Below are 21742 nucleotides of genomic sequence, written 5' to 3'. Positions count from 1 at the left end.
GAAGTTGGAAAGGTAAGTATTTTGAATTATCCCGTTGCAAAGTTTTTTTTAATGTTTTAAATACGTAAGAGCAATATTTTTGTCGGATGTGGCTCCGTTATCTTTGCTCTGTTTATGTTATGCGTAATAGTAATGAGTTTACGGAACATGCCATGTGCATATGTTTTCGCCCAGTCTCCTTTATGTTGCTGTACGTACACGTAGCCTCTAAATACTATAATGAAAATTACTTTATCTTTCTTTTCACTAAGTAGGTCTTATGTTGTGATGATGTGGTATAAATAATTTTTGATGTGTAAACATCTTACCTCTCGGTATACATTATTTGGTAGGAGTAATTTCGTGGATGGAACGGAAGTCGATTGGAAGGCCAATGTAAATGTTTAAACACGGTGCTGCCATCTGTGGGAGAATCAGAAATCTCGAAAATATGGCGGATCCGTGTGATTCATCCGTATATATTAACTTTCTCGAACATCGGGGGATGTACTAAGCGTATTATTTTGCTAAAGTAAACTTTGTAAGTGTTCATCATACTGTTGAGACACAACAAATTGTTAGGCTACACATATTCGACGCCATGTTGAATAAAATAATTTCGTGATTTAACTTTTACTGTTAAATCCTAAATGTTGAGTCAGCTAAATAAGGTATAGGATTGTTTGAAGGAAGTATTACAGACAGATTTATGTCGTTTAAACAAAAACAAATATACATAACATATGTATACTTGGTTATAATATGTGTTTTAAAATGCCTTACAACAAACATAATCTCTCCCCCCTTCCCCCCGAAAAAATTACAATTAAAACATTAAAATTTCATATGGAAAATTATATTTTTGTTTAGTAAAGAAGTGCAAGGATAATGTGTTAAAATTTCATTAAAAAAATTCCTACTTTTATAGAAGCAACCTAAAAATAAATAGTTTTGAAACAAATCTAAAACTTGCTCTCCTGAAAAATTACTATTATGTGACCTGGTGTACGTTTAGGTTAATTTTGTTTCAATATATTTTGGACTGAAACTTTTTGTTTTAAAAAATACTTGAAAGATAGCGTCGCGTTCGTATTGCTTTAGAGAACCAACAAAATGTTTAATATTTTTGACGCCAAGTTTATTCCAACATAATTTACCTGGCTATTATATTACAGTTATTTTTTAAATTGCGATTATATCTTGTTATGACAATCCATGTTTACAAAATATGTTCCTCGATAGTTTTACTACCATAAAGTTCACTTAAATAAAGTTCACATAAAGTAAGATAAACGGGAAAAATTATTAATAAACAATGCCATATTGAATTCGACAGATTTAAAAAGTCTTCAAATTTGAATGTATTCAACCAACAATACCGTGTCGATGTGATGGCAAAAATTATAATTACGGAAAAAAAAGAGGATAAAGATACTAACGTGAATGAGGAATCAACAATACAGTTGCCGTTGCCATGGCGATGAACAAAAGAGTAAACAAATCTACGGTCGTTGCCATAGAGAGTACCCTGAAAACGTGGTTAAAAAAAGTTTTAAAAAATAAAATAATAATTGAAAAACTCAGACAAATTTCCAAAAATAAATAAATAAATAAATAAATAAATAATCATAAGAGGTATGTAAACGGACGCCCAGGGTAGTATAAACGTTAACTAGTTTCACGGCTCTAGGCTTCGCTGTTCCCGCTCTTAACTGGAACTACAGACAGGCAAATTCTCTCCTTTGTTAATATTGATTGGTAGCGTGCCAGATATGACTGATTGCGACCTGTACACCATGCGATTGCGACCTGTACAGCATGCACGGTTGCCAGTCGATCAGAAGTAGGTATTCCCGACGGAGCTAATGCGATTCCGCCGTGATTATGATTAGTCGGTGCGAGGTCAAGTATTGATCAACATCAATACGTTTTCCAAGCAGCTGCTTTCAAATTTTAATGTGCCTGAACTGCCGTTAGCGTAAATATAATTTGCGGTACCTTAAAATTGGAACAACACAAGCCATTAACCAATTTTTTTTTAGAATATTTTTTTTTTAGAATATTTTACCCATGACATTTATGTAGACTATCATTGCACGCGAACACGCTTAAGTAACTGTCTGGATAACTGTACCAACGCTATTAGTGTAATGCAGTTTAAACGTTACGCGAAATAAACCTCTAAAGTAGGATATTTCATTTGTGACAGCAATTTATCGTCTAATATAATTGTGAAAAACATATTTCGTCAAACATATAGAGACCTTTAGGATGGCACCCATATTTCTATTCCATGGGCTTCTGGTGTTAAGGACCAACTTCACCCACCAAGTTTTTGGTTAAATTGGAATTTTTACGAAGAGATGCTTTAAATATGTGACTAGAGAAGTTAAATCGCATACATCGCCCAGCTGTGGAACACACAGCGAATGAATGTCTAGAGAGGAATCATTCAGGCAAAAAGTGCTATAACGAACACTTACTTGCCTTAATTTTTTTACATATAGCAAATAGTGTATAGAATATGACTAGCCACAAAATGTAATACCTGACATAATACGCTTGCTGATACAGTGGAACAATTGGATGCATTGTCCTTGAACAACTCTTATGACACGAATATGCAACTACCCTAAGGCGGGAGTAAACGAGAGACTAGTATTTTTATGAATCACAATTATAAAAGTAATTGGTAAAAAAAAGTTTCAATGTTTTGGCATTTTGATGGTTAAGGAGGTTAAAACGTTTTCAAGCAGTAACAACTTGCATCGTTTAGCATCGAAAATACCTTCTTTAAAAGTATGAAATGCTCATTAAGATATTTCCAAAGACTGTAACATAGTGTTCAATTACAGCATTTTTCAGTTCACTTTGATGAATATAGGTAATAATAAAACGCCCATGATGTCACCGGGGAAAGTATTTCTAGTAGCCATTCGCTGTTAACTTCAGGCATTCCATTAAATTATACATTATGCATTAACATTGCCGACTTTTAAAAATTAAGCGAGAGGTCCTAATTGTTATGGTCTGATAACTGTTGAATCAGGTACCTATCGTTTCCTCTTAAAGGTAAAGCCTTTAAATCGCACAGCACTGTACCTCGGAGGTAAAGAAAGCCGTGTCCATATTTTTATGAAATATAGTTGGCACCATGTTCAATAGGTATTGGTATATAGTACACATGCCTGTATATTCAATGTGCAGTTTTTATATATGTACACTAGCTGAAGTGCCTAGCATTGCCCGCACTTTATGCATCCAGGAGAAGTTTATTTTAGTGGACTAGGAATAGTTTTTTTTTTTAATCTAATGTAGCCTGTAGATATTATTTAGATGAAAATTCTTTTTTTTTTATATTTCGAACATAGTATTTTAAATAATTGAAGGTACGTGATGTTTTTCGTTTGTCCATCCACAGCGTAAACAAACTACCCGGCGCGGCGTACCGAATCTTAAGCGAGTCACGTGGCCTATAGTTGTCCCATGTGAAAAACACCGTGTTTCCAAATAAGTGTCTACCACACATAGTGATTGTCCCTGTGCCTTATCGCTACTCACTGCACTCGCTTGCATTCGAAGGGCAATAATGCAATAGCCGCTGCCAATAAGACGCAGAAGACTTCATCAATGCAGTAGCCGTCGCCATGGAGACGAAGAAAGCATCAAAAAGTGCAATAGCAAAATTTCACCGTCAGAGTGTACCGAAATTTTGCTTTAAGAGGTGTTACGGGAATGGAGGATGGGGGTGGGTTTCCGAAATCTTACGTTGTATCGAAAGCTGAGTGTGCAAAATTCCATCGAGATCGGAGCAAAAACTGTAGATTCGTGTAAGAAACAAGCAAACAGAAACTTTTCTTTATATACATTATATACATTTTTAATGAAGACAAACTAACATATTAAAAATTATATTTTATCTAATAAAGAAGTTTAAGGATAATATTTCAAAATTTCATAAAGAAATTCATACTACTATCAAAGAAATCTGAAAATAAAGAAATTTGAACCAAATCTAACTTGTACTCCTGAAAGGTTACAATTTTGTGACAGGGTGTATGTACGATTCCTCCGGGGTACCGAACTGCAATACATACTTTCAAGACTTCTGTGACTTCAAGAACACCTGATCTCCGAATCGGTACTATTCCCGAATTTGGACACCGATGGTATCACCAGCTCAAATTAAATAAAGTGTACAAAAGTAAATACGCTATCCTTACCAACCCTATTTTCCCCACACGTAACAATCTATACATTAATAAAGGAGAGAGTTTGTCTGTAGTTCGCGTAGCACGGATACAACGAGAACCAGAGTCATGTAATTTGGTACGTGGATGACATAAGTTTGTATGGAGAATATGTATTATAAATATTGTAATACCTTAGGTTTTTCAAAACTTGAAATTACTATTTACTATGACTATTTCAGTTTACCAAATATATTCCAGGGTACTTTCATTGTCATAAAGTTTCATTTGACACACCAATAGGCTCTGCGTGTCCCCTGATTTTTTTTTTTAACGTGACTATGTAATGGGTTTATGTTCACACACGTGGGTCCGCCACCTTCCTGTGAAAAAAAAAAATTCGTTGTAATGCTCCTAAAGAAGTATAACTTCAAAACAAATTTAAAAAAAAAAAACATCGTTTGTTTAACCAACGTAGACCATTCGGTTCACGTATGTCACCGCCGGGGTGTTCCAGAACGTTCTGTGGCCGTTGTGTAGGAGCAGTTTGTGGGTAGTGGTGGGGCGGGGGGGGGGGGAGACCGTGCCCTTGACCCGCGCCAAGGAGGAAAGTGTGGAAAGTCGCCGGGACGATGAGGTGTCGAAGGGGGGTTGGGGGGGGGGAGAAGAAATGGTGGGGGGGGGGAGAAGAAATGGGGGGGGGGGGAGGGGGAAGGGGCCGCAATGGGTCACCGTTATATCCACGCCTCAGCACCGCGCTATAACTCCCCCCCCCCCCGCCCCCTCCCCAGGCCGAATGGCCAGGTGGAAGGAATTCCTGGAAGCTGCATGAGCTGCCCTCTCGCGGCGGTCTTCAGGAGGCGACGGTACGGCACCCGGCGCACCTCCGCGGTCAAGTGGGTCGCCGAGCGATCCAGTTCACTGACGTGTCTCTCTCTCTCTCTCCCCCACCCTACAGCCTGACTTGATGTGTAAGCTTTTGGACATACGCCATTGCTAAGCACACGTATGTCTGTAGAAGAAAACTACAAAAAAACCAAAACACAAAAAAACACAAATTAAGCAAAAATGGCTGTTGTCAACAGGATATATACACCACATAATATTCAATGACAGGAATATGGTCAACAAACAAAGAAAAAACAATGAAAAATGGATTAAGAGAACGAAAAAAACAAACCCACAAATGATGAATTGAACCCCAAAAAAATTCAGCAAAACAGTTGAAACGAGACAAAAACACAAGACGAAAAGACGAAACAAACACATTAGTTTTCCAAAACAGAAACAAGCCCCCAGCTTGCCGAGTCCGCGAAGGATGAGAAGCCGTGCCCGAACAGTTCCGAAGTTCTCCGACGTTTTGCCGTTGGGAAAACACCGTAATAACGCTAACCTAACCTAGCCAACCATTCAGTTTAGTTTATGGAGGTATTAATCCTGGAGTGGAAGTCAGCTGGTTAGTAATTGGATAGCAATATACAAATCGTAGCAGCATATGTAAAGGCTAATATGCTATAAATTTGTTTTAACAGCTTGAAAAGAACTCGCTAGGAATAGGTATCTTACAGATCCTATCATGTATCATGTAGTGAATATTGCTGAACAAACATAATACCAACACACAGTCATTCTAATTTTTGACTGCAAGTATTATTAACATGGCAAAGATTGTACACACTAACGTCCTTACTTCTTGCCTCCATGGTTTAGTTACGATAACCTAACCTACCCTCCCTTCCCTGAAAAAAAAATAAAACTATTTGTTGCATTGTACCGAACCGAATCTAACCTTTTACTTCGGTAAACTTCGGAACTGTTCGGATTGTGGTTGTGACATTCATCCATGTGAACTGTAGGCTATCCGTCCAACGTAACATTCTGTACGAAATACAGTTGAAAAAAAATATATATATACCTATATATATTAAAAATCCGCACTAGCGAAACTGGTCTAAAATCTTTCACATTAAATTTTTTGTATCCAAATATATTTGGCAACAAAGTTTGAGAGTTAATATTGGTGAAATGTGGCTCCAATTTTCAAATAAATTGGGACGGATAGCTTCAAACATGTTAAAAATCCTGTCTTGGATTTAGCTAGCTTAGTCTTTTAAATGTCAAACTTATTTTAAGAATAAAAAATGCATCACATTGCTGAATGAGAAGTTCGAACTTGTTGCGTTGTATTATTTATCAACTTTTAAAACAATTTTAAATTTAAATCTTAATTAAACCACTCGTAGACACATCATTCGTTTTCCCACTTTAATTGCCCTACAAACAGCATTCATAATACTATTTTACCTTTACAACCTCTTTAATCATCCATATGATTTTTGACACTGTAAATATCTCTAAGACGGAAACCAAAGCCATTTTATTTTACGCTGTGTTCGTTTCTTATTGAATGATTCCGTTAAACTTACAACATATTTTATAACCAGTTCTATATACGTACAAAATATTTGAAAAAACTCAAGACATCCAACTATTCAAACAAACATGGTTGCGTTAATGACTTATTTGATGTAATCAAAACCTCCCGAGTCATATTTAACAACTTTATCGGAAATATTGGAAGCGAAAGTTTATTACAACATTTCATAAGTGGTGTAACTTTTGTGGTGTGCTGTTATAACTTAGAAAACACACAACTCAGACACACACAAGATGGATCTTTTTAAGTTATGACTGTTCGGTGTAGTGTGTTATAGCGTGTTTCTAAATGATAACAGTTCTGTGTTGGGCGTTTCTAATGGCCAGTCGCAACATTAGAGATCAAACGTTATCCTGTTTGATAAACTGGAATGATCATGGTTCGACCATATTTTCTGTTGCACCATTTTTCTTTAGAGCTGAACGAACTTCAATATGAACCGACTCAGTGCTAGCATACATATCCGAAATTTGGACGGACTTCATGAAAGTTTTTAATTGGACGTTAATATTAGATAATGATTTAGAAAGTTTCAGAAAATTTGTATAACATGTATAAAAAATGCTACTAATTGTAGTGTTACAACCACTTCTCATGTGAAATGCCCATATTTTAAGTGTTTGAAATGCTCGTTATTTTAATTTAATGATTTCATAATGTGACCTTATTTCGTCATAATTACTTCCCATATTAAATACAGGCTTTAGTTTAGTCGAAACGTTTTCAATATTTTAGATCTTTTTGATCTGTAATAAGTGTTAAATTTCTGTATTTGTTTTAAGTCGTTGTTAAGAATCGAGGCAGACGCCGCATGCACTGCCATCTTGTGGCAACCACATTAATACTTTGCTTGTCGCAACCGATTGTAGCGACTTTATATCGCTCCATGCCACCAATAGAAATTCACCTAACATTTCTTCGACACTGCTGCTGCCTTATTGTCGCAGATTGGAAATGTATGACTTCAGTTCACTCGAGCGAAGTTCGTGTAGTCCCAGAGTATGTTAACTGAACGTTTAGATGAATGTTCCAAATGCAATTTTCAGGCTGAGAGATAATTGGATAGCGGTTCGAAACGTGGAATGGTGCAAATGGCCATGAGCTATGTGTTATGCGTGATTGAGGCGTACCGGGCGATGTGATTCTGCAGTGGTCTAGCATTGCCTTCCGCAGTCTAGAGGCGAAGGGACATTACAACGCGTAGTCCTGAAACCAGGAATAAAGCTTTCCGCAAGCGAAAATTATGTGACCTGGCCAAAACTCGAACCTCTAAGCCAATATCATGGACACAAACCTGGGAAATACCGTGATTTATCATACGGTTTCTAATAGGGCATTTACCGTTCGAAGTAATTATTTTATTTTTACGTTTAACATAGTTACACGTGTAGACATGTTTAGCTATCGAATTTTAAAAAAAAATTGTGTATATATACACATACATAGTGCATAATTTCTGCATCATTTACTGTCAAAGTTGAATTTTTAGAATTTTTACGCAGTATGGATAATGTAATGTGTGGAATAATGTAATGTAATGGAATATGTAACTGTCAATGTTTGGGTTTAAAGGAAATGCTGATGTCTACTGCGGGTTATGGTTAAAATTTCATTTAGAAAAACTGATTTATTTTTATTTAACCTGTTAAAAAATCGCAACCATTTTAAGAATTTTACAAAGCTAGCTTAAACTGAATTTTTCTGAAAGAAATAAAACCATAACATATAGCAGGCAGTAAATTTGACTAGAAATTTTCATTATCCATACTGCAAAAAAAAAGTTATAAATGCATTTTTGCCAGCAAATTATAGAAAAAGTATTGGATTATATAGACATAATTTTGTGAAAAAATCCACACAAAAAGTCGGCGCAAGTTTAACCGTGTATAACGAAAGAATAAAATAATGACCTGGAAAGGGACGTATCCTTAAGGGAATTAGGCCTTGCCATTTTGCAGTAAAATTCCGTGCAAAGATTTTTGGGTCGACGATGGCACAGAACTTAGCTTTGCTACTTGTTGAAGTTAGCACTTGTGAACTGGTGCGGTTATCGCGATATTTGTAGTCGCCCGCCTGAAATAATAAGTTATTTTCCTCGCGGCGCTTACCGACTATAGCCTGTTAGCAAATACGTGGTTGAAACAAAGTATAGAAAGAAGGTCTGGGATGGGAGATATGATTTATGCCTGGACAATGCCAAAAATTGGATGTATAGTTAACAATTAAAATTATAGAAAAATAAGATGGAAAACAAATCCAAGATGGCGTGGTCTAACTTCCCCTTAACTAGTGCTCGTGGGGTAAACCCAGTGTGCCAACCTGCGCAGTGACGTAGGCCAAATCGTGGCGCAGCGCGCGGAATCGCAAGCCCCTCCCCCCCTCCAATCACCCCCCCCCCCCCTCAATCACGCCCTGACTTCCCACACGACAACACAAATAAACGTGATTTTAAACGAGGTTAACTGTAGTCCGACCGCAATGCCGCTCATATCCGTTACGAACACGCTCCGCCCGCGGTCCGTTACAGACGGCATTAAAGCATTCGTCGTGAATTAAGCAAAACACGGGACTCCTGCCAAACAGGACTTGTCGGGTCTCGAGTAGGCCGCGCGCGCGACTCGGCGTCACGAAAACGAGTCTACTGCCTGAGCGAAACTTTTCAGGTCATCGATTGTTTGTTTTTCAGTCAAAATTGCCGACTAAAAAAAAAAAAAAAAAAAAAGTTTGGTACGTGTACTTATGTACGCGCGTCAGAAGTTATAAGTAATAACTTGGCGTAATTAAAAACTAAATTTAATTTCGCACGAAAATAATTAATAGAAATAAAATAATAGATGGACTGGAGTGTTTTTATAAATACGTCTGTTAAAGAATAAAGTCAATAGTAGAATATAATAGCCTGAGCTGGCACAGGATCCAGGACGTGGATTGTGGGTTGTGTCCGCCATCTTTGATCGTGACGTTACGGCGGTCATTTTTGGTGTCAAATTTCCTCAATATTCCTCAAAAATGACTCAAAAATCCTAAAAAATTACAAAGCAGCCGAAATTGAACTCTGGCGTAGTTTATACTAAGATCTAGTTTTATGGAAATACGAAGACCTCTTGGGATTCACACAGATATCTTAAAGCCCCACAGTAAGACCAAAGATTTAAAAATAGGAGCTTTCCAATGACGGTATGTTCAAATAAGTACAGCCCGCCGACGTTCAAAAACAAACAGAAATGCAAACCCCTACAAGATATATGCAAATGTATGTGGATTTTGTATGCATTTAGGGCACCATTTGAATCATTGTCTTTTGCTTCCAGGAAAACCTGCGTAACTCAACAGAACCAAATATTCAATAAAATTTAAAATCAAAACTAAACAACTTAATCCAACTATGAGGAATAAAATGAACAAGCTGTGCATCTCACATTCACAATATTTCAGCCTAAAAACATACATCAGGATACTTACTTGCTCATGACTTCCATACGTCAGTATTATCTATATTCAGGATGTCTCATAACTCATCGTCAAGCCGACAAAAGTTGATAGGCCAAGTAATCACGTTCTGAATAAAGTCTTAGTTTTCGAGTCACTTGTATTTTTTTTCCAAATGTTTTTAATCCACACTCTCCACCAAATTATTAGATACTGTGGAGAAATCATCTTTCTACCCAATCACAAACAACCTGAATTTTAATAACAATTCAAAATAAAATAAAATCAGTTGTACTTTAGGAGGAAACAAAAATATTTGGAAAATTTATGCAGCAGAAAAATTTTAGTCGGGTAAATTTTACTACTCATTCTGTAAAAAAAACATTATTGTGCTAACTTAGCCATTTATTTGTAAAAAAAATGCTAATTAAAGCAAATAATTTAATGAGTTAGCAAAGTAATTTACGTGATGTTCCCGGGGGGAGGGGGCGGCAGGTATAAAAATCGGGAACGACCTGCAGCGCGAGTGTAATACACTCAGACAACGAGTTTAACCAGGCCACTTTTGACGCAAAACTTTACAAGCCTCTAAATGCAGACATCACGACACCTACGAACAGCATCAGTTAACCAACTAACTGAGGCGGTTAGGGTGACCTCCCTCCCTCCCCCCCTCCCACCAAAACCTAAATGCACACTAATTGAAGTAGAGGCAAGCAACAGAGCCAAAGCTACTTATTACTTATTGCTGGACCATGAGCCACCTTTAATTTTAAAATAGCACGCTTCGGAACCCCGCCGTCGTTTCTAATGATTCGAACAAACTGAACGGAGTCGCGATCTTATTTACTTCCCATATAGGGATTTATGGGGGCATGATAGTTTCTGGTGTCGCTGTCACAAGCTCCCGGCCGCGCGAGAGTGAAGGGAGGGTAGTGAACCCCCCCCCCCCACCCAACCTCCTCCTTGGCGAGCGATAGCGGGCGACGAGACACAGGCTTGGTGCGTGAAGATGAGAGGCTCTGAGACGCTGCTGTGGCGCGGTGGACGAGAGAGCGGCGAGAAGCAGTGAGTCGGGACGGAAGCGCATGCTCAGAGTCGTACAAATCTATCAATACCTACCGCGGCCTGCTCATCTACTCCCTCGGTTTCTGATCCCGTGAGGGCGAGGTAGATGGATTTTTTACATGTCCGAATTTCGGAAAACCAAATGTTGGGCACGGGTTCTGAGAACTGGGAAACAGATGCGCCATTTCCAATCGCTACATGGTTCTGACAACTGAACAGCTACGTCGAGACGTACAGATTATTCTGACATACGGCCGGCATTCTCACATTCCCCTCCCACATATGCGCCCTATCAGGGTAGGGTGGGAGAAAATTCCAGTTTTATGTACATTCCAGAGCTTATTTAAAACAGAACTGTTAGGGATCACTCCCTGTTGTTTGATCGGGAGGGTATTAGAGCTTTGGCAATGACCAGCGGCTGGGGCTGAGACGTAAAGTACGACAAGAGCCGCTGTCCAGCCGAGCTCCACTGGGGAGTGTACATAGTGAACAGAATGAAGCGCAATTAGTTTTTTGGACAGCCATCAGACTGTTGTAGTCTAGAGGGAAGGGTAAATATTAATAAATAAACATTAATTAATCAAACTATACTTTTGGAAACCTGTTCCCCAATTTCGTGACAGTATTAATGAATGCACGGCCACCCCCAGCTAACTGGCTCAGGCGGAAGGCAGCATCCAGGTGCCACCAAAAGTTTAAGAACATTACAAAATTTAATAGAATATTTTCATTTAATTTCTGGTTAAATATTGCTTACCAGTCGAAATAAAAACTACTTTATAATGACTTTTGAGAACTAGTTAGTAAATATTGTAAACTATCAAAATAAAGACAATAAATGTTTTCTCTGAGCTGGTATTTGTTTGCTGAAATTTTTTTACTACTTTTGATTTATAAAAAAAAACAAAAAAAAACGAAGATGGTTCTTTTTTACTAGATACATTTTGTCAAAGTATAAAGATTTTTGCAAACTGAATTATTTCAAAAACCATTAAAAATAAAAATAATATGTTGTGAAATTATTTATGAGTCTTTAATATTGTTTTGTGGATAAAAATTACTTTTAACAATGCATTTATTTAATATCGTATTAGTTGATTATTTCGAGAGTTATTAAAATTAATGTGTAATTTCTACTACAAGTTTATAACCAAAACATGGACAGCTTAAATCTACTTTCAGATAATCTTACCTTTTTGGTGGGAACTGTAAGAATAAGTGAGACGCTTACGCCATCTGCCACCTTGTTCGCATGTTATCAAACATCGACAGATACTTATTGTTTGACTTAGAGTGCACAGTTTATTGTGTCAACCTCGCGGTTAAACGACAGAGCGATAGCATGTTTTCTTTTGTTCTCCGCTCGGTGCAACACAACCATAACTCTACTTTTCTGGATAAACTTGCCGATAGAGTGAATTCCAGCTAATAGGAACAGTTGGGTTCAACTTCTCACAGTCTTTATCGTCTAAACAGCACAAGTTTTTATTTAAGGGGTGTAGCTAGGAATCTAAATACGCCATATTGGTTTCAACATTTGTTTTTATGTTAAAGGGTATATTTTTATCGTAAAATATTATTATTTTTCGGTTAAGGCAGAGATCAAACACTAAGATATTCGTAAAGACCGTAGTTTAGTGTATATATTGCAAAATTATTAGAGTTGTAGTCAGGGGCACAACAACTAAATTTCCAAAGGGGGGGCAATATACCTTTTTATAAATAATCATCGTTCCCCCCTATTGAAGCGGGGGGTCCGGGGGTCCTCCCCCGGGAAAATTTGTATTTTAAGATGGAAAATGGTGCTATTTAAGCAGTTTTATTATCTAAAAATTGATTACACAGCACTTTCTTTGCCCCCGTTTGCCCCCACTTCAAGGTTTCAGAAGGGGGGGGGGGCAAATACCCTTCCCCCCCTGTTGTTGCGCCCCTGGTTGTAGTCATGTCGCGCAGACGTCACGGATGTGTAGAACGTGATTGGTTATAAAATTATTCGCACCCAACGCATCGCGTCCGTCGCACTATTGTGATGCATGCATTCCAGCATTCCAGCATTCCAGGTCAACACAATTGCAAAGTTGCAAACATGTCTAAATTTTTTTCATTTATTATTCATATATCTTATTTTATAAATAATATGATCTTATTACATAAATTAAATGATAAAGTGCAAACCAGCTATATCTCAAGTATTACGTTAACTGAGAATATTAAAAAAAATTAATTAGCTGTGTATAATTTTTTTTTTTTGGACATTAACGCTATGGTCGGTTTACATTGTATGTTTGTGTTCGTCTGAACTGTGATATTTTTTTTTAGACTAATTAATTCCATGAATCAAAGTTTTGACATTGGTTGATTTTAGCTTTTTTTTTCTATTTGTATATTAATATTTTTTGTCCGGTCCTGAGGTTTCTCCATGACATAGCATACAGTATAAACCAGCAATGTCACATTAAAAAAAAATTCTGGGTAGGCTGTATTTTGGACTACAGTCGCACATGGAATAAAAAAAAACTATAATGGCAAAGATGCTTGTTGAGAAAAGTTATGTAACTGTATCCAAACCCCGTCGTTGTTGGAGCAAGTTTTTTTTTTTAAATAGATGTAATAATTTTGTTTTAAAATCCCAACCCGAAATAAATCTCCATATCCGCCGCTGCAAGTGAGTCGTTGCGCTCCCTGAAGCAGCTGACCCCTAACCTCGACGCTCGCTTGTTCTCGTGATCGCCGCTTGCAGGGATCTGAGATGGTGCTCCGTGTTGCTCGAGCTCCCAATTTCACGTTCGCTCGAATTGGACCGATGAGCCGCGAACGGGTCGTTACCACAACGCCGAAATACCATAACGCCGAATGTCAAAGTTGACCACAACGCCGACTGCTAGAAAACTGCTGTGTACCACAACGCCGAAAAAACAACTGAATGAATTTGTGTGTGTTTCTTAAATGTACCTTAACGCCGAAATACCACAATAAAACCTAACCTTACATAACCTAACCTAACCTAGCGTAATATAACCTAACCTAACTTAACCTAGCCTATCCTAGCCTAGCCTAACCTAACCTAACCTAACCTAGCGTAATATAACCTAACCTAACTTAACCTAGCCTATCCTAGCCTAGCCTAACCTAACCTAACCTAGTCTAACCTAACCTAACCTTTGTGGCAGTCCTACAATAAAATTTTTCGGCGTTAGTGTATTTCGGCGTTGTGGTACACAGCAGTTTTCGGCGTTGTGGTCAATTTTGCATTTCGGCGTTGTGGTGCGTCCCCGCCGCTGAACGACTTTCCAGCGAAGCGTAGATTCCATTTAGCGTATTTATAAACTTCTTGCCGGAAAAAAAAAAGCTAAGAGTCCTTCAGTACTCTCCAGAGATGTGTAACATCTAACCTCGGTAACGAGCAAATTCATGCGTTCTCATATTTCAAATACACTTATGATACGAAACTCTAACTCGAAATTTAACGTAGAATTTTTTAAAACAATGCAGAGCGTGATAAATATACGCAAATTGTCAAGAAATGTAGTTGAAAAAAAAACAGTTTGCTCAACAGCTGCTAGAATTCGCTGCTGGAGCAGCTAAGTTAACTTTTGAGTCATGTGATTAACAGACAAAAATTTTTAAACTATATAATGAAACAACTCCGATAAAAGCGGAAAACTTAAAAAAAAAAAAAAAAAAATTCTAAACTACGGCTTTGGACCTGATTTTCGACAAAGAATTTTATTAAAATACTGCCCGTCTTGTTAAAATTCATTAATCACTTAATACTATTTCAATTTGGCTTTGTGATGAATTTTGTTCTTGCTATCCGCCATAGATAACAGTTCCGTCTGTTCATTTCCGTTCCTTTCCTTCCGTTACATTCACGAAATTACTCCTAACAAATGACGCATACCGAGAGCTAGGATGTTACACGTAAAAAAAAGGGGGGGGTCTGTTTGTTCAGTCCACACGGTCCGTCTTACCTGACAATATTTATCCAATACGATAAAACGTACAGTAATACGTTGCGTGTGAACTCTGGCACTCTCTGGAGTGCCAGCGGAGTAGTGAGTGAATTCGTAAGTGCGTAGCTGGTGAGCTCAATCCCTTTTCCGTGGCATACTGTGTCATCACGAGTCTCGCAGGTCAAGACTCGAATATATCTTACCTATTTGTATTTTTTTTTTATGGTAGGACTAAGACACGCCACACTGCATTGTGAAAATGCTAACTGCAATGTTCCGTGCCAGCGGCTGTGGCTATTTTAGCCTCAGGTCAATAGTCGAAGAGAGAGAATAAGAACCGTGACAAACAACCGTGCCTGGTGAATGTTTCTGCAGCAACTCTTGACTGAAGTCTTAAAGCTAAATTTATTATTTTACTTTTAATATTTAGTGTTTTGCATTTAAAACATGTTATAACAATATTTAATTGTTTATAAATTAATTTCTAGTAAAAAAAGTCCTTATTTAATGTTTTTTTTTTAATTTAAAGGAAAATTCTATCATTCATGGCATGTTCTAAAAGCATAAATTTATGTGGTATACAGTTATGGATTAACTGTCCATATTTAGCTTTCGTCTTCGAACACTATTTTTAATATATCATTCATAAATAAATATATATTATGTTTCCCCCCCAAAAAAGTGAAAATGTAAGGTTTCTGTCATCCTGAATTAAAATTCAATTACTTGAGGTTTTTTAAACATTAATTTATCACAGAAATTGTCTAAGTAAATTTCAAGCTGGCCTGGAGGGAAAAAAGTTATTTTAATAGATACCAACAGTGACTCTTGCATTTTTTTTTTTTTTGTGTTTCGATATCGCCCTCACTCTATCCTGTGTCCTAGCTTTTCCCACTCAGTATCTGATACATCCTGACCAACCTCTCCCGTGGATTGTCCCAACCCAGTTCTGAAGTTTTAATTCTTTTCTATCCGCATTCATTACTTTCCAGTCTCCTCCACTTCTCCTCCAACCATTTAGCTGTCCTCCTCTGCATGCCCTCTGATTCCCTCCGAAGCACCGCTGTGTAAGTGCCCCACATGGGGCTCGAGTATGGGGCCCACCATGGTGGTAGGCCTGCTCTTCCAGCACACTACTTCCTCCCCTTAGTACCCTGTCCGGCATACCCAAGGCACAACTTCCCCTCCCCTCCCAGATAGCCACTGAGCACTATACCCGGATACTTATAACTTACGCGTATCACATCTCCTCTTCAATGCTTGTCCCTCTTAATCACCATTTTATTTTTGTTAATCTGACCAACTTTGTCTTACCCACATAAATCCTCGTTTCGTTCCTTTCCTTTCCACTATGTCTCATCCTCCCACCTCTGCATCCCCATTCACCACACATTCCCCTTTGATTCCTCCTCCGTATTCTTGATTAAAATATCTCGTGCATCGAGTGCATCTCATGTGGCGAGCAGCCTTAACGGTAAGACACTGCACTCATATTGCAGAGGTACTGGGCTTGAACACCGGCACTAACATCCTGATTTCTGTTTTAGATGATTCCCCCGAAATCACGCCAGGCAGACGGTTAGGTCGCTCTGTTAAAAAAAAAAAAAAAAAAAAAAAAAACTACTAGTTTAACATTAAACCTCGGTAACGTCAAAATTCAAGTATTCTCATGTTGCAAATACACTTAAAATAAAATAAAAACTGGAACACGAAATTTAACGTAATTTCTGCAAATAATGTCGAGCGTGCTAAATATACGCAAATTGTGTTTGCAACTACATTTCTGAACGCGAATCACACGTACTTTCCGCACTCACCGCTATAATTAGCTGCCGGAACAGCTCAGACGACTATCGAATCATTCGACTTAGCAGAGAGAAAATTTTTCAACTATATAATGAAACGGCTCCGATAAAAGTGAAAAAAGACTTGGAAAATACAAATCCCCTGCTTTGAGCCTATTTTTTTTTTTAAATACTGCCCATATTTATAAAATTAATTCAACAATTAATACTATAACGTTTCCATTTGACTTCAGAATGTTGTTCCCGCCATACGCCATAGATAGCAGCACCGTCTGTTACACACTTGCATTCCAGTAAATTCGTGTACATTGTTGAGTCACTTGTGAACGTAAGGGAAGCCTTCATTTCACAGACGAGAGAGCCACACCCGAAGTTCCCCGAAGTTCATACTCGCTTTTTTTCCCCCCGTTCTATCTCAGTATCTTTAATGTAGCTATCCTAACTAAATCAACCGTCCACGATGTTTCAAAGTATTAATAATGTAGCTAACCTAACCTAAATGACCATTAGGTATCATGAGTTACAATGAACCAAAAAAAAAAAAAAAACGAAGATGCACGATCGGACGTTTGGCTCTCTAGTCCGTGAACGTACGCACGTGTCGCCGTGAGGGCCAAGTGGAATGCGGGAATCGCCAGTCCACGGGCTCTCGCAAGAGGACGCGGTTTGGCAACGCTGGGCGGATCACGTGGCAGCGGTCACGTGATCGATGCCGCCCGACGCCTCGCAGTTGTTTCTCACCGTGCGGTCGCGAGGGTCGAGCAGCCCGCGATCCCAGGTATGTACCCTCCGCGTAATTAGGCCCGTGCTACAACGACACGGAAACAGAGACAGACCCCGTACGGATTAGCTCGGCAATGCTAAGATCTTCCATTTACGTAGCTCCGTGCAACAATATAAGCCGAGTATTTGGCGGCAGTGGTAGCCTTGTTTGTTTGTGTATGTTCTAAATACATTTAAAAAAAAAAATTCAAGTACAATAATATCCAGGGGCCTATTATTGCTTTGGCGTTTATTTTTATTACATACATATGTAAATTCAACCCATGCTATGATCTCGAAGCATAATAGATATTTTTAAAATTAAATTAATATTTTGTATCCTTACAATTTAATACCACTGGTTGCTACAATTTGTTACGTTTCTATGCATTGCATAAGCAGCAGACGCGATAGTGAAATTTTTCTATGATAACCGTCTCCGTTTACGTAGGCCTAATCTGTCTCCGTTTCCGTGCCATTAAACCGTGTCTTCTCCGGGAGTGATCACTGGACGTAAAGTGTTCAGGTTCGCACGAACTCGAAAATGCGTACTTCCAGGTCGCCATTTCGAAAAGCTTTTTTGTAGGTTATGTTTGACTGAAAGTCGCGGGAACGTAAAAAATGGAAACGCATCACGAAAGCGTTTACCATTCGCCATCCGTCTGCCTGTTCCACAGTGATTGTGAACGTAAAAAACAACAACCGATGATATTGAATATGAGGGTAACAAAACACTACCATAATTCAATTTTTTTTTCAACTATGAGAATACAACACAGTGGTGATTTACATAGGCCTTTTTTTTTTATGAAAATAAACTACAAAGTAATGATAGAATGCTGGTCATACAAGGACATTGTTGTAGTTGTTTCAATTTTTAACGTGTTTAAAACGTAAACAAGCATGGCTACCACCACGACCAAATAATCTGCCTCTATATGGCACACGGAGTAACGTAAACAGTGGAGTTGGACATTGCCCAGCCCATGCATGCGCTTCAGTTTCCGCATTCGTGTCATTCTAGATACTCTTGTTTCTTGATTTAAATATACGTTTACGAGATCCGTGTCTGTTTACTTGTCATTTTAGAACAGGCGTTAGGAATAAAAATACTCATAAAATCCTTTACATTTTTTTTTATTACCAGAATTAACATATTACGTGAGACATAAACCCCTGAAAAACTCGGGTTTATATTATTTTGGGAAAAACTAATTTTTATGGATTTATGCGTGATGTAGTAATAACGTTTCAAGACGAAGGCTGCATAAAAATAATTAGTACAAAACTGTATACCACATGGTTTCATCATGCCTTTAGTAGTCTACATGCTAGGATTGATATAAAATAATTGCCATTAAGTTCATAAAAACCGTTTAAATAGGGCTTGTTGGTAAAAAAAATTGTTTTATAAGCAATTGAATATGGTTATGTTACCACCTTTAGCCATATGTTGATTTCCCATTCGTAACACGTGTGTTGTGAAAGCGTCATTGGTAAATGCGCACTGCTGCTGCTGCATTTCTTTTCGCATGCCCGTATGTCATTAAAATATTTGCTGCATCTTTGCGAATACTTGCTTTCGCTTTATTTATGATCTTAAATTGCGTGATCACTTATATTCCTACTATTAAAAAAAATAGGTTGGCTTAAAACTTCACCAAAAACAATCACTAAACCCTCTACGTATGCTACGTTAAATACTTAAAGCAGATATACCTCAGTATTTATCCCGTAGATTTAACGTCTTTAAGCTCGCGTGACAGTCTTGGGACCTGATCAAAATCAAATCGTGAACTTTTTAATATCCGTGCATAAAAACAAAATAAAGTCGAAATCCTTCACAGCTACTGACCGCATCTGGCCTCTGGAAGAGCCTCAACATAACGGTCTACCAAGATATTAAAAAAAGAAAAATCTTAATAAAAAAAATTGGTTCTCTAAATTGACAAACTCGTAACCAAGGTAATACTGAATGAATGTGTGTGTGTGACTCTGAATGACATTATTATAAGAATTTTAATTATATATAATGTCTTTTTTTCTATTTAAAACCATATTTAATATTTTTTAGGTTTGTATTTGATTATATTTTATTTGGTTCATGATACTACAAAACGTGTATGTTAAATTGGTAGATGATTCATCAGTAATTGCTGTAATTTGTTAGTATGTCATTTTAGGTTTGATTTCTAGAACTTAACTATACGTTGTTTGTGTCTCACGATTCGGTGTAAGAGAAGGCGTCTACGCCTCAACTGCGCAACAATGAAGGCGAAACAAGTAAATGTAAAGTCTGTCATGCCGTTGTTTTTCGTAAATTCTGCCGCACTTCTTGAACCTTCCGCACTGCGCTGATCACCCACAGCCGAACGTGTAAACGTACCACAACCAATCACCCACTGTGTTGCGTACACCAGACTGCATTCGCGCATCGTCTCAGCCATTGAAGTGACGCCCATTGCGGGCGAAATTAATTTTTGCGCTCTACTGTTCGCATCCTTAGCAAAACATTATTGTTCTGGCATTCCCTACCTGTGTTACGTACCAGCAGTAAAGATTTACGTCCAGCAATTTCCAAACACGATTTTCACCATTTGGCAACAATAAAAAAGTTTTTTTCCCCCTTCTAAATTTTCTATATAATCATAACAAAATTTAACATTAGATATTTTATGATTCCAAGTATATATCATTTTAGTTAGTGTGTTTCATGTAAAGATGTTTACTTGTTTGAACATCAATTTATCCTAGCTTTGTATAATGCATCAAACTAGGATTTGGAGACATGCCTCCAAATTACCCCACTCAAGGTTTATTCGAAGTATTTTAATTTTGTTGTAGATATTTTTTTTACATTTTTTTTTAAAACTAGGTTAGTAGCTAAGATGTTACACAAAAAAAACCTTTGTTTATGAATAGCAGCCTGATGATGAAATTGCTTCTAAATTTTTCCAGCTTTAAGTTGTAGAGGTTGGCAATGCCTTGCGGCTTGTTTTATAAACTCCGTAATTTTGTTGCATTCTTGTGCTCTTGAGAAATATGAGCCCAGCCCATATTTCTCAATTCAGGGTTCGTACGCTTCCTTAATTTCCTTAACTTTGTTTCTAATACGTAATGGCCCTTAATTATTCGTAAATGTTACTATTCATCTTATTAAACTACCTAATGGCAGCATGCAGTGTTTCGCACTTTCATTTCGTGAATGTTTCATATTGCCGTTTGGCTCCCAAAATACTATTTTGTGCCTGCGTATTTTTGTATTTGGTTATTCAGAATATTTGTAATGTTAATTTATATTAATAATTTTACCTATTGTGTATTGTGAATTAAAAAAGGCAATCTATTAATATTTTATGTGTATCTTAAAGTCATAAATATAATTAAAAGGCTGCATAAAAATCCTAAATTTTAATTTAAAAAAAAAGCCTAGGAATGAATGATACCTTCTCCTGTATAAGGGGGGGGGGGGGGGGGAACAAATTTTTGTCTACACGGTGACTTAAGTCGCGAAGTGCACAGAAGTTCGGTGAAGCAAGGATATTTTGTCGCGTGTGTCCCGGCGGGGTGGTAACATTGGCTTTACTGTGGGCTGGGTTCTCTTTCTCTATCCTACCCCTTGTCTCCCCGATATCTTTCTGTCTCCCATCTCTTTTTCAACCCAACTCTTCCCCCCAAAAATCTTTAAACAAATAACCCTAGAGCAATAGCAAAAATAATCTACTCCAGACGGCACCTGACCTTTAAAGTTCAATTTTTGATGTTAACTTCTTACCACTCGTATCCGGAATTTGGTAGGATTAATTTCGTGAATGGAACGGAAATGTGTAATAACGGGTTCTGCCATCCGTGGCGGATGTCACGAACCAAAGATCACAATGCCAAAGTGAAACTTTATAGTATTAACGGTTTACTGAAGTTTTAACAAGTTGGGCATTATTTAATAAAATTCCTCGACGAAAGTTGGGTACAAAGCGGGAGCTTAGTATATTTTCAAGTCATTATTCGCTTTAATAGCAGCAGTTTGATTTTATAGTTTAAAATTTCGGGCTGCTAATGGAATGATTCAATAGTTGTAGCTGCTCCGGCAACGAATTCTAGCGGCGGGTGCGGAAACTA

General features: G+C 37.7%; 1 protein-coding gene across 3 annotated transcripts in view; it reads left to right on the top strand.

Annotated features, from left to right (window-relative positions):
- Positions 1 to 21742, top strand: part of LOC134535909 (cholesterol 7-desaturase nvd) — a 265524-nt gene that overhangs the window by 174901 nt on the left and 68881 nt on the right. The window contains exon 1 of one of the 3 annotated variants that reach the window (XM_063375284.1): positions 17148 to 17639. The exons of 1 other annotated variant lie outside the window; for it this stretch is intronic. The gene's annotated coding sequence lies outside the window, so the exon portion shown is untranslated. Of the gene's footprint in view, positions 1 to 17147; positions 17640 to 21742 lie in introns of those variants that run through there. One more of the 3 variants, XM_063375286.1, reaches the window with a different exon arrangement.

This window comes from Bacillus rossius, chromosome 10 (genome assembly GCF_032445375.1).
Source record: "Bacillus rossius redtenbacheri isolate Brsri chromosome 10, Brsri_v3, whole genome shotgun sequence".
Lineage (NCBI taxonomy): Eukaryota > Metazoa > Arthropoda > Insecta > Phasmatodea > Bacillidae > Bacillus > Bacillus rossius.
The sequence above is the reverse complement of the archived record's forward strand: the minus strand, read 5'-3'. Positions and strand labels throughout refer to the sequence as shown.